This window comes from Strix uralensis, chromosome 1, assembly GCF_047716275.1.
Source record: "Strix uralensis isolate ZFMK-TIS-50842 chromosome 1, bStrUra1, whole genome shotgun sequence".
NCBI classification, from domain to species: Eukaryota; Metazoa; Chordata; class Aves; order Strigiformes; family Strigidae; genus Strix; species Strix uralensis.
This window is the reverse complement of record NC_133972.1, coordinates 90,832,618-90,847,008: the sequence shown is the minus strand read 5'-3', so window position 1 is coordinate 90,847,008 and position 14,391 is coordinate 90,832,618.

The window sequence follows — 14,391 nt, the reverse complement described above, 5'->3', positions numbered from 1 at the left end:
GGTGAAGGTCTACTTTGGAAAAGTTGTCATGATGGTCCAGGGCACCTCAACCTGAAAGACCCTGGAGCATGTCAAAGACTCAAAAGTATTCAGTGGTAAGGCCAAGATTGACTTGTCCTTTGAAATATTTTCCTCGGGCCAGGGCCACTTCAGTACAGGCAGGTTCAGTTACCAGATACACAAATTTACAATCTGAAAGCAATTTATTGTAAGTGTTCAGAAGCTGGTTAGATAAAACATGCACTGCTCTTGGATGTTGCACCTTTAGCAATGAACTCATTGTGAACTTGTCAGCCTAGATTTGCAGACCTCTGTGGTTGGAATAATTGAATAATGCACTAGCTACTTATCTGTGGAATACCAAATATTTAGAAGTTCACCAAGGTCTGATTCATTATTTAATCCCTGATTACAAATATGGTCTAGCAAATCATAGAATATTATTACATTCTAGTTCAAAGGACTTAGGACTCAGCACTTCATAACATGTGATTAGTATCCAAGTTTCATTACTACTATTGAGAAGGAAAAACTAGGATTTAAAATACAACAGTACAAAAAATAGAGAAAATGAAAACCTTTTTTTTTTTTCCAAAGGTGTATGATTACAAGATAAATGTACCTTGAGATTGAAATCATGCAGAGTTTTCTGAAACTTAATTATGTGAAAGTCCAAGTGGTAGAAGAAAACCTGGGTGGATAAATGATCTTTATTTTGCACCCTGCAGTGTTAGCCTATAGTTTCTTAAATATTAGCATTCACTGTTGTGTGCTAAAGAGGTGGAAATGGAGACAAACTTCAACATATCTGTCTTCACTTGTGGAAGTTAACTATATAAAACATCCATAAAAATCAGCTGATTATTCTGTGCAACCAGTACTTTTCTGCCATGGTTTATTTTCTTAATAAAACATAGCTACTATTCTATATTCTCTATGTGATAGATTTAAATCACATGAACTATACAAAAGAAGTGGGGGAAAAAAAAGTATTAAAAAGAAGGAAAATGACTTTTCCCTTAAAGTTCTAGAGGTCCATAAGGTTTGCATTTCAATTTCCAGTCCAGAAAATTGACTTCCTATCCCTAATGGAAACAAGAAAAACCATTATCTTTGCTAGAAAATAGGAATTTTTTAATCTTTTTTTCATTTTAGCCAAGTGGTTCTTTCTGATTGCTAAGCAGCACATTGTACAGCCCAGTCTTCTCTCTTGAAGCTTTCTATCATGTCTTCAGTTTTGATATATCATACTGTCAGACTTATGCTAGTGACAGAGCATATATTTTCTAATTTTCATCTCAAAATGTGCAAATACTAGATAACAGGGTAGTAGCCACAGTTCTGATGGTATGTCTGGCTGATTAGTTGGTTTGGGCATTGCTGATATTAAAATTCTTATACAGTCATCTCCATATACATTCTTATGACTTTGTTTCTCTCTGTAGCTTTTTCTTCTGTTCCCCTTTTTCATTTATTTTATACCAGCTACTGCATCATCCTCTGTTTTTATTATATATGAAATATAATCTAATTTTAAAAACCTTTTAAAAATACAGACACTGGTCCTTTATGGTTGCCTTTGTTCTTTCTGTACAATTTGTGACACTGAGCAAGTGACACACGTGTTTCAAACATGTACTCTAATGTATGCCAGAGAGCATTTCATGTCATCAGCAGTCACTGAAAGACGTTTCTACTTTGCCCAATCCTCTTGGTGCTGCCTCTGCCCCCAGCTGATGCAGATAAAATTGAGAGCTCTTCTGCTACCTTTTGGAAGTTTAGAAATGTGCAGAGAAGCTTTTGGAGAATTTCATGGAGTATTCCAATATAGAGTCAGCACTCATGGATGAGGAGGACATTGGTGTTCTCAGTTACTTTCACTTAACAAAAGTTAAGATAAATATACAAATGCAAAATTTTATTAATAGCATCCAAAATAGGCAATCCAGTTCTAAATGTTTGGACAGACATAGGTATAAATGAATGAAAACTATACCTAATCTACTTACAATAATTTAATATATTTAAAGCCTCCTCTTGTCTGTGGAATGACAGATTTAACAGTTAGTTTCTCCTTCCACATCATGAGTTTATTCTTCCAAACTTTAACTCATTTTATTCTTTCTGTCCCTAAAGGGCAGTCTGATCACCCACCTAACTAGTTTGAAGTAATTTCCTTTCAATAGCTACGTGAAGTCTTTTTGTTACATTAGAAGTCATCTCCTGCAATTTAATAGCTAGCAACCAATTATTTGCTTCAATGAAGTTTAAAACACTTGTTCTCTCTTTGGCACTTGTTTAGCATGTTTTAGTCAGAAAATGATCTTTTGCTGATCTTTTTATGTTAATCTGTATATTAAAATGAGAGCTAATACAAACAACACCACTTTCTAATTGTATGTACGTTACTATAGTTCTTGACTGAGACAAGACTTAACAGCAATCAACTACTTGGAGTGATAACAGACTTAAGGTGTCAGCCACTCATTTCTTTCTCTTACACATGTATGACAACATAATGTCACCAGAAATTTTCCTGTTACACACGTTATAATTATACTTAAAGACACAACATCTAGCTAGAGAAATATTTTACTTATTTACCTAAAGAAGCAGAATTTGCATCAAAATAGAGAAGATCCTAGTCTATAAATCCAAGAATGACACCCACATTCAGAGCACCTGCACCAAGGTAAGAAGTGGGCAGCAGCACTGGCCTGTGGTAATAGCCCTGATCCAATTCCTTGCTGGCCAAGGACTAAAATGCGGACCTTACTCACAATAAATGAGCCTGCTCATTTATCACAAGGACCTGGTGATACTCTAGAACAAGTATATTTCTCCCACCTGTCTTGCTGGCTACAGAGAGGTAGCAAATCAAGACCTTTATCCGTTCTTCTTAAAGGAAGAAACACCATGTAAAGCCATGCATCCATGTGTTAGGGAGGATCATTGATAGAATAGTCTCCAGTGCCTGGTGTATAAGAATGTGTATGAGCAATATGAACAAATATAGCCAAGCATTATAAGTGAAGTTGTGAGAAGTAACTGGCTGTATGCCTACAATGTTACTGGTTACAGCTGTAATATCATGCTTTGACTTTCCATACAACTCTTTATTTGTAATGGTGTAACATCATTATTTAATATAGAGGCTGTACTTCTATGATGAGGCTATATTCCAACTAAGAAGCAGATGTTCTCTTCTATGCCCATACATACAGTACCCATACAGACAAGAAGTAACACTATTAGTCATTTGTCAGGTCTATTAGCTTCTAAATTAAGGAAATTAAGGTATTTATTGAGGTGGAGAAAGAACTCCAAGAAAATCCAGGTCAACAAAAACAGGCCAGGAATATCAGCAGCAATAACAGGCACTGTTACAAAAGATTTCCATCCATTGAAGTTAAAAGCACAGGAGAATGCTTAATACAGACAATTTTTTCTTACATTCTTATTTCAGATAAATCTTTTACACTGATTTTAAGCATGAGAAGGAAAAATTTCCATGTGTCTCTGATATGTCTTTCACGTGGGTGTGGAAATCCACACCACTCCTTTACTTTCGTGCAGTACTTTTCTTATTACAGTATATATATTATATTAGCTAGATTTACGAGGACTAGAGGAAGAGCACATAATTATTAATACAACACTAATGAAATAAACACTTGCCTTAGAACTCACTGAGACCACATTCTTCATTTTCTTTTCTTAAAAGTTAAAAATTCTTCTTATTTTTTGCTGCTGCTCAGTGGCTTAACTTCCTAACAAATCTTACCCTTTTGTATACTTTATCTTTTCTTCTTCATCTTTTTGTTCTCTGCTTTATATCTATCAGCTAATGCTGACCTTCATTTAAAATCTGTACTGTGTTAGGTCTTTCCTTCACAAATAGTGCTGAGAAGTGGATTATAACAAAGTAAAGGATTTCCTTTGCAGCAATCCATTAAATTTATACAAAGGACACAAAAAGCTGCATACTCTAATGAATGTCACTGAAGAGATAAAAAGGAAAAATCCTTTTTTCTTCTGGATCAGAACATACATGTAGCTTTGTCATCTCAAGGCCACTAATCAAGTTTCTGTCAGAGATATAAAAAAGGTAATTGTTCCAAAATTAAAATTGACAGAAAAAACCTTTTAGAAAGGTGGCCTCTCTAAGGACTGGTATCAGGATACCTGCATGACAATGACTGGGCTAACAAAGTAGTATCATTTAGTATCAAAGGAATTTTATGTGTGTCAAACCTTTCAATCATAGAATCATTTAGGTTGGAAATGACCTTTAAGATCATTGAGTCCAACCATAAATCTAACACTGCCAAGTCCACCATGTCCCTAAGCAGCACACCTACACATCTTTTAAATACCTCCAGGGATGGTGACTTAACCACTTCCCTGGGCAGCCTGTTTCAATGCTTGACAATCCTTTCCATGAAGAAACCTCCCCTGGCACAACTTGAGGCCATTTCCTCTTATCCTATCCCTTGCTACTTGGGAGAAGAGACCGACATCCACCTTGCTACAATGTCCTTTCAGGTAGTTGTAGAGCACAATAAGGTCTCTTCCAAGTATGAAGAAAATGCATGAAACAATTGTGCTCTTTTCTCTGTCCAATTTGATCTGAGGAGGATCATTAGAAGCTTCACACTCAAAATATATAGAATTCCAGTTTAGATTTTCCCTTTGGTATATGTTATAGAAGGAAGTATAAGGAATATTTATTTTTTACATATGTAAACAAAAATTACTTTTCAGTGAAAAAATTACAAATTTAGTGAGTTTGGAGAACACTTATTCATACTAGAACTGAAATTTAGTCTTCCAATATTAGATCTTAATGACCTACACAAAATAAGTATTAAAATATTAAGATAAAAATCATAAGTCAAAAGTAAATAACTCAGTAATACTTAACACAAACTTTTCTTCAAGTAAATCATTATGTCCTATGTCACTGAGAACATTTTGTTTTAAGATGGTCTGGTGTCTTAAGTTGTCAGACAAACCTATGTTATCTTCCAGATCCTTCATTCCTGAGAGGACTGAAAACAATAAATCACTTTGTGGGTATGGAGGACATAGAAAAGTGTCGATGACCACAGTGATCACATTATAAGAGAACACAGAGGATGTTTTTCAATAAACAAAAATTTACATCTGTATCAAGCAGTTCCTAGAGTTCTTACCATCATGAAAATTCTGAACACAACATACATACTGTATGCTGAAATTATTTTAGATGCACTGAGCTCCTAAAAATGTCTTAGGAAAGCCTGTATTGGTGCAGACTCCAGGATTCTCAACTTAATGCCATCAATTCTACTATTCATCTATACTTAAATGTTCAAAATAATTGTCTGAAAGGGATAATGAGGACCCTATTTTGATAACAAAATGCTCTATAGAACTGAAATACTTTTCCAAGGGTGACTGGATAAAGTTAATGAGAAATTACTTACACTCAAAATATCCACCCAAAAGATAAACCAGGTCACTGTTTGATCAGTGTCTAGCACAGAAAGGGAGATAGCAGTTTCATTTTCTTCTCCCTGAAGATACATTCTCCCTCTATTGTCTCCAATGACATGAGGCTGCTTGCTTTAAAACAGCTTGAATTTCTCAGGTTAGCTGTTTCTGGCTTACTGACATTTAAGTTGGCAAGTGTCATGAGGCTGGCCAATATTCTAGGAAAAGAATGCATACTCAGGACCACTTTTTTCTTGTTCTGGAAACTACTCTTTTTCAAGACAGCAAAAAACTTGGTATTTCTTACAACCCAATATCATAGGATATTGCTTAACCATTAAATATTAAGAGCAATAGTCATTTCACTATGTGGCTTAGTCATCTAGACTGTTTTGTTTATCGCAGACATGAGATATTTGAAATTGGCAACCACAAAGTATGGAGAAACTCAGTCACAGTCAACAGCACTCCAACCAAAGCACATATTTGTCTTTATGAGCTTGCTTTATCTGATCGTATATGTAGAACATAAAATTTCTACCATTAAAGTTAAATTCTAATCTAAGTCTCTCTGTTCCATGAACCGACCAGAGAAGGTGCCCTGCTGGGTCTCCTCTTTGTGAACAAAGAAGGACTGGTGGATGATGTGGCAGTTGGAGGCTGACTAGGGCACAGCGATCATGAAATAATAGAGTGCTCTATTCTTAGGGAGGCCAGGAGAGGGCTAAGCAGAATTGACATCCTGGACTTCAGAAGGGCTGACTTTGTCTTGTTTAGGCATCTGCTAGAAAGGATCCCTTGGGAGACAATCCTGAAGGGTATAGGGGTCCAGGAAGACTGGGCACTCTTCAAGAAGGATGCTCTTAATGGCTCAGGAGCAGGTGGTCTCCAGGTGCTGTAAGAGAAGCTGGCGACAGAGAAGACCACCCTGGCTGAACAGGGAGCTTTGGCTGAAACTCAGGGAGAAAAGGAGAGTTTATGGCCTTTGGAAGAAGGGGCTAGACACTCACAGTGATTACAAACAGGCTGTGAGGCTATGCAGGGAAGAAATCAGGAGGTCTAAAGCCCAGCTGGAAATAAATCTGGCTTCAGCAATCAAGGATATCAAGAAATGTTTCTATAAGTATGTGAGTGGCATAAGAAAGACCAGGGAGAGCCTCCATCCCCTGCTAGACACAGGAGGAAACATGGTAACAAGTGACAAGGAAAAGGCTGAGGTGTTTAATGCCTTCTTTGCCTCAGTCTTTAATAACAAGACCAGTTGTACTGAGGGAATCCAGCCTCCTCAGCCAGAAGACAGAGACTGGGAGAATGACTCCCCTGCATTCCAGGAGGAGACAGTCAGTGACCTACTGCATCACATAGACACATACAAGTCTATGGGACCTGATGGGATACACTTGAGGGTGCTGAAGGAGCTGTCTGGGGTGCTCGCCAAGCTGCTTTCCATCATTTACCAGCAGTCCTGGCTGACCGAAGAGGTCCCAACAGATTGGAAACTGGCCAATGTGATGCCCATACATCAGAAGGGTCGGAAGGACGATCCGGGAAATTACAGGCCTGTCAGCTTGACATCGATGCCCAGGAAGCTGATGGAGCAGCTCATCCTGAGTACCATCACACAACACATGCGGGACAACCAGATGATCTGGCCCAGTCAGCATGGGTTTATGAAAGGCAGGTCCTGCTTGACAAACCTGATCTCCTTCAACGACAGGGTGACCTGCTTATTGGATGAGGGAAAGGCTGTGGATGTTGTTTACCTTGACTTCAGTAAGTCCTTTGACACCGTTTCCCACAGCATTCTCCTGGCAAAACTGGTTGATCGTGGCTTAGATGGGAACACGCTTTGCTGGGTAAAAAACTGGCTGGATGGCCGGGCCTAAAGAGTGGTGGTGAATGGAGTTAAATCCAGTTGGCAGCTGGTCACGAGTGGTGTCCCCCAGGGCTCGGTTTTGGGTCCACTCCTGTTGAACATCTTTATTGATGATCTAGACGAGGGGATCGAGTGCACCCTCAGTAAGTTTGCAGACGACACCAACTTGGGTGGGAGTGTTGATCGGCTCAAGGGTAGGGAGGCTCTGCAGAGAGACCTGGACAGGCTGGAGCGATGGGCTAAGGCCAACTGCATGAGTTTCAATAAGGCCAAATGTCGGGTGCTGCACTTGGGCCACAACAACCCCCAGCAGCACTACAGGCTTGGGGAGGAGTGGCTGGAGAGCTGCCAGTCAGAGAGGGACCTGGGGGTGTTGATTGACAGTCGGCTGAACATGAGCCAGCAGTGTGCCCAGGTGGCCAAGAAGGCCAATGGCATCATGGCTTGTATCAGCAATAGCGTGGCCAGCAGGGACAGGGAAGTGATCTTACCCCTGTACTCGGCACTGGTGAGGCTGCACCTCGATGACTGTGTTCAGTTTTGGGCCCCTCACTACAAAAAGGACATTGAATTACTCGAGCGTGTCCAAAGAAGGGCAACGAAGCTGGTGAAGGGTCTGGAGCACATGTTGTACGAGGAACGGCTGAGGGAACTGGGGTTGTTTAGTGTGGAGAAGAGGAGGCTGAGGGGAGACCTCATCGCCCTCTACAGCTACCTGAAAGGAGGTTGCAGACAGCTGGGGATGAGTCTCTTTAACCAAGTAATAAGTGATAGAACAATAGGTAATTGCCTCAAGTTGCGCCAGGGAAGGTTTAGACTAGATATTAGGAAGTATTTCTTCACAGAATGGGTTGTTAGGCGTTGGAATGGGCTGCCCAGGGAGGTGGTTGAGTCCCCATTCCTGGAGGTGTTCAAGAGGCGGGTTGACATGGCGCTTGGTCATATGGTATAGTTGAAATCTGTCAGTGCTAGGTTAATAGTTGGACTAGATGATCTTCAAGGTCCTTTCCAACCTAGATGATTCTGTGATTCTGTGAAGTTTGTTAATGATACCAAACTATGTGGTGCAGTCAACACACTGGGTGAAGAGATGACATCCAGAAGGATCTTGACAGGCTTAAGAGGTGGGCCCATGCAAACCTCATGAAGTTCAAGGCCAAGTACAAGGTCCTGCACATGGGTCAAGGCAATCTCATGCGCAAATACCGTCTGGGCGAAGAGTGAATCAAAGAAGCCCTGCAGAGACAAACTTGAGGGTATTAGTCAATGGAAAACTGACTATGAGCCAGCAATGTGCACTTGCAGCCCAGAAAGCCAGCTGCATCAAGAGAAGTGTGGCCGACAGGTCGACTGAGGTGATTCTCCCCCTCTACTCCACTCTTGGCAGACCCCACCTGGAGTAACTGTGTTCAGCTCTGGGGTCCCTGTAAGGAACTGAAAACCTCCAGTACAAGCTGTGGCCTTTGTGATTAGTCTAAGGTATGTAATCCAAGGAAGCAGGTCTGTATCAAAGTATGCACCCCCCACTCCCTTGCAGTTGTATTGACAGAATCCTTAGATTAGCCTCAAAGGGGGGGAAACGTGGACTGAGTGAAACCAAATATTTCTCATCAAGCACAAGGACTGCTAATCACTGGCTTCACTGTGTAAGCCTGATACTTTGTGATTTCCAGACCTGAGACAATGCTGGAATCTGGGATGGTGAATGGATTTCTTTGTCTCTCTTTCTCTCCTTTCTTTTTCTTTTTCTTTTCTTTTGCTTCTTTTCCTTCTTATAGATTTATAAGACACCTCATTGCTTATTATCCTTTTCCAAGTTTAAATTGTTTTCTATCACAAGCAAAAAATTTAGCTGGTTGGTTGGTGTTGTTTCACCTCAATTTAATGCCAGGGGATCACAGAGCTGTTACCACTCCCTGGGCTCCCAGTCCAGGTTGTGACAGTCCCCAACACAAAAAGGACATGGATCTGCTCAAGCGGGTCCAGAGGAGGGCCACAAAGATGATCTGAGGGCTGGAGATCACCCCTATGAGGACAGGCTGAGAGATTTGGGGTTTTCAGCCTGGAGAAGAGAAGGCTCTGGGGAGATCTTATAGTGGCCCTCCAGTACTTAAAGAGGGGCTACAGGAAAGATGGGGAGGGACTCATTATTAGGGAGTGTAGTGATAGGACAAGGGGTATCAGTTTTAAACTGCAAGAGGGTAGATTTATATTAGATATAAGGAAGACATTCATTACTGTGAAGGTGGTAAGACACTGGAACAGGTTGCCTGAAGAAATTGTGGATGCTCCCTCCCTGGAAGTGTTCAAGACCAGGTTGGATGGGGCTTTGAGCAACTTGATCTAGTGGAAGGTGTCCCTGCCCATGGCAAGGGGACTGGAACTAGATGACCTTCAGTATAATCACCTTTCAGATAACAGTACATGCCTGAGTAGGTTTACCTATGTTGTTGCTCAGAGAGATTTTCACTCAATGTACTTAGTTTTCTGCTGCATATTTTTCCAATGGAGTGTTCTTTAAGGGAGAAGATCAGCGTTGGAATGATTTATCACCTCAATATCTACTGAAGGGGCAACATGACATGGCATAAGCAATCCAGGAGATTTCTAGAAAATACTGAAGACAACAGATAATGATTAATGAGCCAATGAATTGTTGATTGCTGCATCAACTAAGGGAGATGCCCCTAGTTGGACTAGTTATTCATAAATGATGAAGAATGTACGGATGTTGTAAAGGTCAATGGCAGCCTTAACAGCAGCAACTATGAGATAGTAGAGTTTAAGATTCTGAGAGAAGTGAGCAAGACAAATGTTAAAGTCAAAATCATGGACTTCAGGAGAACAGATCTGGGCTTGTTCAGGGATCTACTTGGGGAAAACAGTGAGAGATGTCCTAGAGGGCAATCGGGCCAGGAGAGCTGACATTCTCAGAGCACAGGAACAGACTGTATTTTGAAATCAGATTTGCTGGTATTGATTCTGATCCTTCATCAGTACTCTACACATGCTTCAGTTTTCATCACATGCCCACACCGTAATCCCGTTCTACTTTAGCATGTCTTTTCTCTCCTAAAAAAAAAATCAGTCTTATACATATATTCACCTGTTTTATTTGAAAGAACTGACATGAAAAAAAATTATTTAGTTTTCAGACTTTACTTATCATTCAGTCTTCTGTGTCCCTTACCTTTGTTACATAGCTCACTGAAAGATGCCTTATTTACCCTCTTATGTACTTTTCCAATTTCTTTATTTTTCATCTACGCGTTTTGGTTTTTTTTTTACACATTCCTACTCTCATTTGGTCATGTGCTCATTCATCCTCTATCACTTATTCTTTCTTCTTTATATGTTTATTTAATAAATTTATTTATAGGATAGGATAGGATAGGATAGGATAGGATAGGATAGGATAGGATAGGATAGGATAGGATAGGATAGGATAGTTGGAAGTGACTTACAATGATCATCTAGTCCAACTGCCTGACCACTTCAGGGCTGACCAAACATACTGATACATGAAAAAAGGCTGAGGTCCTCAATGCCTTTTCTTTATCTTGCTTTTTACGACTAGGGCTTATTCTTAGTCCTTCCATGTTCCCAAGCCTACTAGCAGGTTCTTGGGCTATCAGGCATCTCCCACCACAGGGGAAGACAGAGTTAGATAGTACTTAAGTCAACAGACCATACCTAAGTCCATGAGACCATGTGGGTTTTAACTAAGGGTGTTGAGGATATTGGCCATTGTCCTGTGAGAATGCTCTATTTTGCCTTTGAAAGATACTAGTGACTGTGGGAGATTCCTGATGACAGAAACGAAGCTAATTGTCACACCCATCTTCAACAAGGGAAAAATAGAGTATCTGGGTCAGCCTTATGTTGGTGCCCTGGAAAATTGTGTTGCAAATTCTCCTGGAAGCCATTTCCAAGCACATAACTGACAAGAAGGTGACTGGAAGCAACCAGTATAGATATACCAAGGGCAAATCATGCCTGATCAAGCAGAGTGTCTTCTAAGATGAGATGATTGGTTGTGTGGGTAAGGGGAGAGCAGTGTATGTTGGTCACCTTAATTCTGAAAAGGTTTTTGACACAATCTTTCATACTATCTTTACCATCAGATTGGTAAGATACTGACTGGAGAGTTGAGCTATGAGGAAAATTGACTGGACCACTGGGCTCAAAAAGTTATGACTAGAAGCTGACATGGTATTCATGGTATACAACAGGGGTTGATATTGTGACTAATACTGTTTAAAATCTGTATTAATGGCCTAACGGAAAAAAATTTAACCTCAGTAAATATGAAGATGAATCCAAATCAGGGACAGTAGATGATATGCTGGAAAGTAGGACTGTTATTCAGAAAGTCCTTAAAAACTGAGGGTTAAATATCAGTGACACAAGCTAACAAATCTTCCAGAGCACAAGAGAATATTTTACTCATTATGATATTTTTAGTTGCAACAATTACTAATTTGTTTTTTCTTCAGCATCTGACTAAAACAAAATTCTGAGAGTTATTGTTCTTCATGTCCTTATAATAGTTCTCCTCATAAAGAACCCATTTAATTTCTCAGAGATATAGAATATGCAGTATGTTAATGCTTTCCCTTGTAACTTTGATGCAACTGTTCAATTTCTACCACATTTAGCATAGAAGTAGAGATCTCATAGCTATTAAGTTCTAAGAAGTTTCATGAAAACAGGCACAGGAGCAGAAAGGTGATTGCCCCTACAACATGAAAAAAGTTCAGTTTCAACTCAGCAGTGTTGCCAGGGACATGGAAGATAAAAGCTTACCTGGAAGAGAAAGAGAAGTAAGGTTGAAAGCTAAGGTGCTAGCAGGCAAGGCTGAAGATGAAGCAGTAACAGTTTGGGAGATGGCTAGAGAGGATGTGGAATAAATCCACATGAAACTGGCCTTAACCAGTTCTGCTTCTCATAAAACATGTCGAAGTTTGAAGTTTGAAAATTTGGAGCACAAAGTGAAGATAAGAACCCACATAGCCTAAGCTTATGGGATATGTAAGTAACTGGCAAAACAGAAACAAGAAATTCTCTCCTGTCCACAAAGAAGAAATACAAAAACATTGTCACATGTCTGGGTATGCATTCCAACACTTGCCCAGTGACATAAACCAGAACAAACTTGAACTATGTGATGACTGAAGGATCCCAACACTGGAAAAGTTATTGGAAGAAGAAAACACTGACATAACTATGGGGTCTCAATATCATAAAATTGTGTCAAATGACAGTGGCAATAGTTATGAAATCAAAATGGCAGTAGATTTGGAAAATTATTACTGACCTTTAAATAAGCCAGTATCACCTCTGCCAACTTCTAATAGAAATCTTTGGAGTGAAGGATATTTGATTTAACCATATTATTTCTCCTCTTGAGAGAGTAAAATGATGATTTATGAAAGAAGAGGGGGTGCAATGTAAAGCTGATGCCTGGGATTGCACCTTTTAAGAGATGTTACTCCTAGAAATAAAAGCCTCAAAAAAAAAAAAAAAAAGTATTCAGAGTTCTGAAACCACTTATTATTTTTCCAGCACACAGCAACACAGTTCTTTTCATCCTTGACATGCATCATTTTCCTTTACATGTTCAAATTCTTTGCTCTGAAGAGAGCAAACTTTCCTGGTTATGGTCTCCTAGATATGACCTAGCAGCTATGAAAACTAATTGCAAATATCAGACACTTTTTCTGATGAAATGAAAGGATAGCTTGATTCAAGAAAACCACATAAGTCTTTAAGATCTGCCAATTCCAGAATCCTTAGTCCTTGTTAATTTAACTATTGTTCATGAGGAGATTCATCCATTGTTTTTCAACTGGCATTCTTGTTCAGTGGGCAATTGTAGGGTTAAAGCTGCATCTGCAGCTTCATTCTGGCAAATCCCTACCCTTGCCATGCACCCGTAATGAAGCATGTTTATTATTCCACGTTAGAAACACTGCAGCTATCAAGATGGGAGTAGCAGATGTTTTTAGAAGGGCCTGGGGACCAGTAAAATGAGCAAGATTGAATTAGGGACTCTGAAGCAGGAAAACAGAAGGGAGATTCTCTATTCCTTAAAGTTTTGTTTCAAAATAAATGCCAAGGCTAGTCCTTAATTAAATACTGCAGGGCTTGCACCTCTACCCCTGTCCCAAGATATTTAACATCATCATAGCTGATGAGGTCACCACTACTTGTGATAAAAAATTTGCAATGAAGCAACAGATAAGAGTATGATCTGAGACAACAGACTACTTGATTGCCTTTCATTAAAATGTTCCCAGCTTCCTCCATCTCAGAACTTAACTTTTACTGGTTTGAATTAGTTCTCAAAACTAATGTTTGAGGCAGCCTATATGAAAGGGTAGGAGATACATTCTTATGACATAATGGACCACAGGATTTCATTTAAAGCTCCTCTTCACTAGACTGGTGCAGGATTATCAATGTGTAAAATGTCAGGCGAAATTTCCTAATATGAGGCAACCTTAGAAACATACTTATTATATTGTCAAACATTCCTTAGCAAGCCTATCAGGAATACTTCTGTTCTGAATTCAAGCCCTGTCTGCATTAAGAAATTCACACTGGTGCAGTTTACTTGTTATTGCCACCCAGTTATTGCTACACTGATATACTTTAAGCATGCTTATCCAAGGCTTTCAGTCCTGTTTAACTCCCTCAGAACAGTATCAGAGCAGATTTCCTTAAAGTTAATAACAGTAAAGGCCATCCAAAGCAGAATAAAATAACAATTGGAAAAAAAAAAACACCAAACCAACAACAAAAACTCAAACAAATACAGATGTTTACTGAATGAGATAACAAAGCATACTCATAATTCTGCCTTTTTTCTTCATAGGTGCATTGTGGACCATGGCAACCCTAGTATCCTGTAGTGGGATGCGTTGTCACTCTACAGTAAATGCTCTAATTTTAGATGTCCTGAACACTCTCTTAGCAGAGTACATACAATCTAGTGCCAGAGAAGGGTCAAAGATGAATGTGGACAGCTCACATGATCT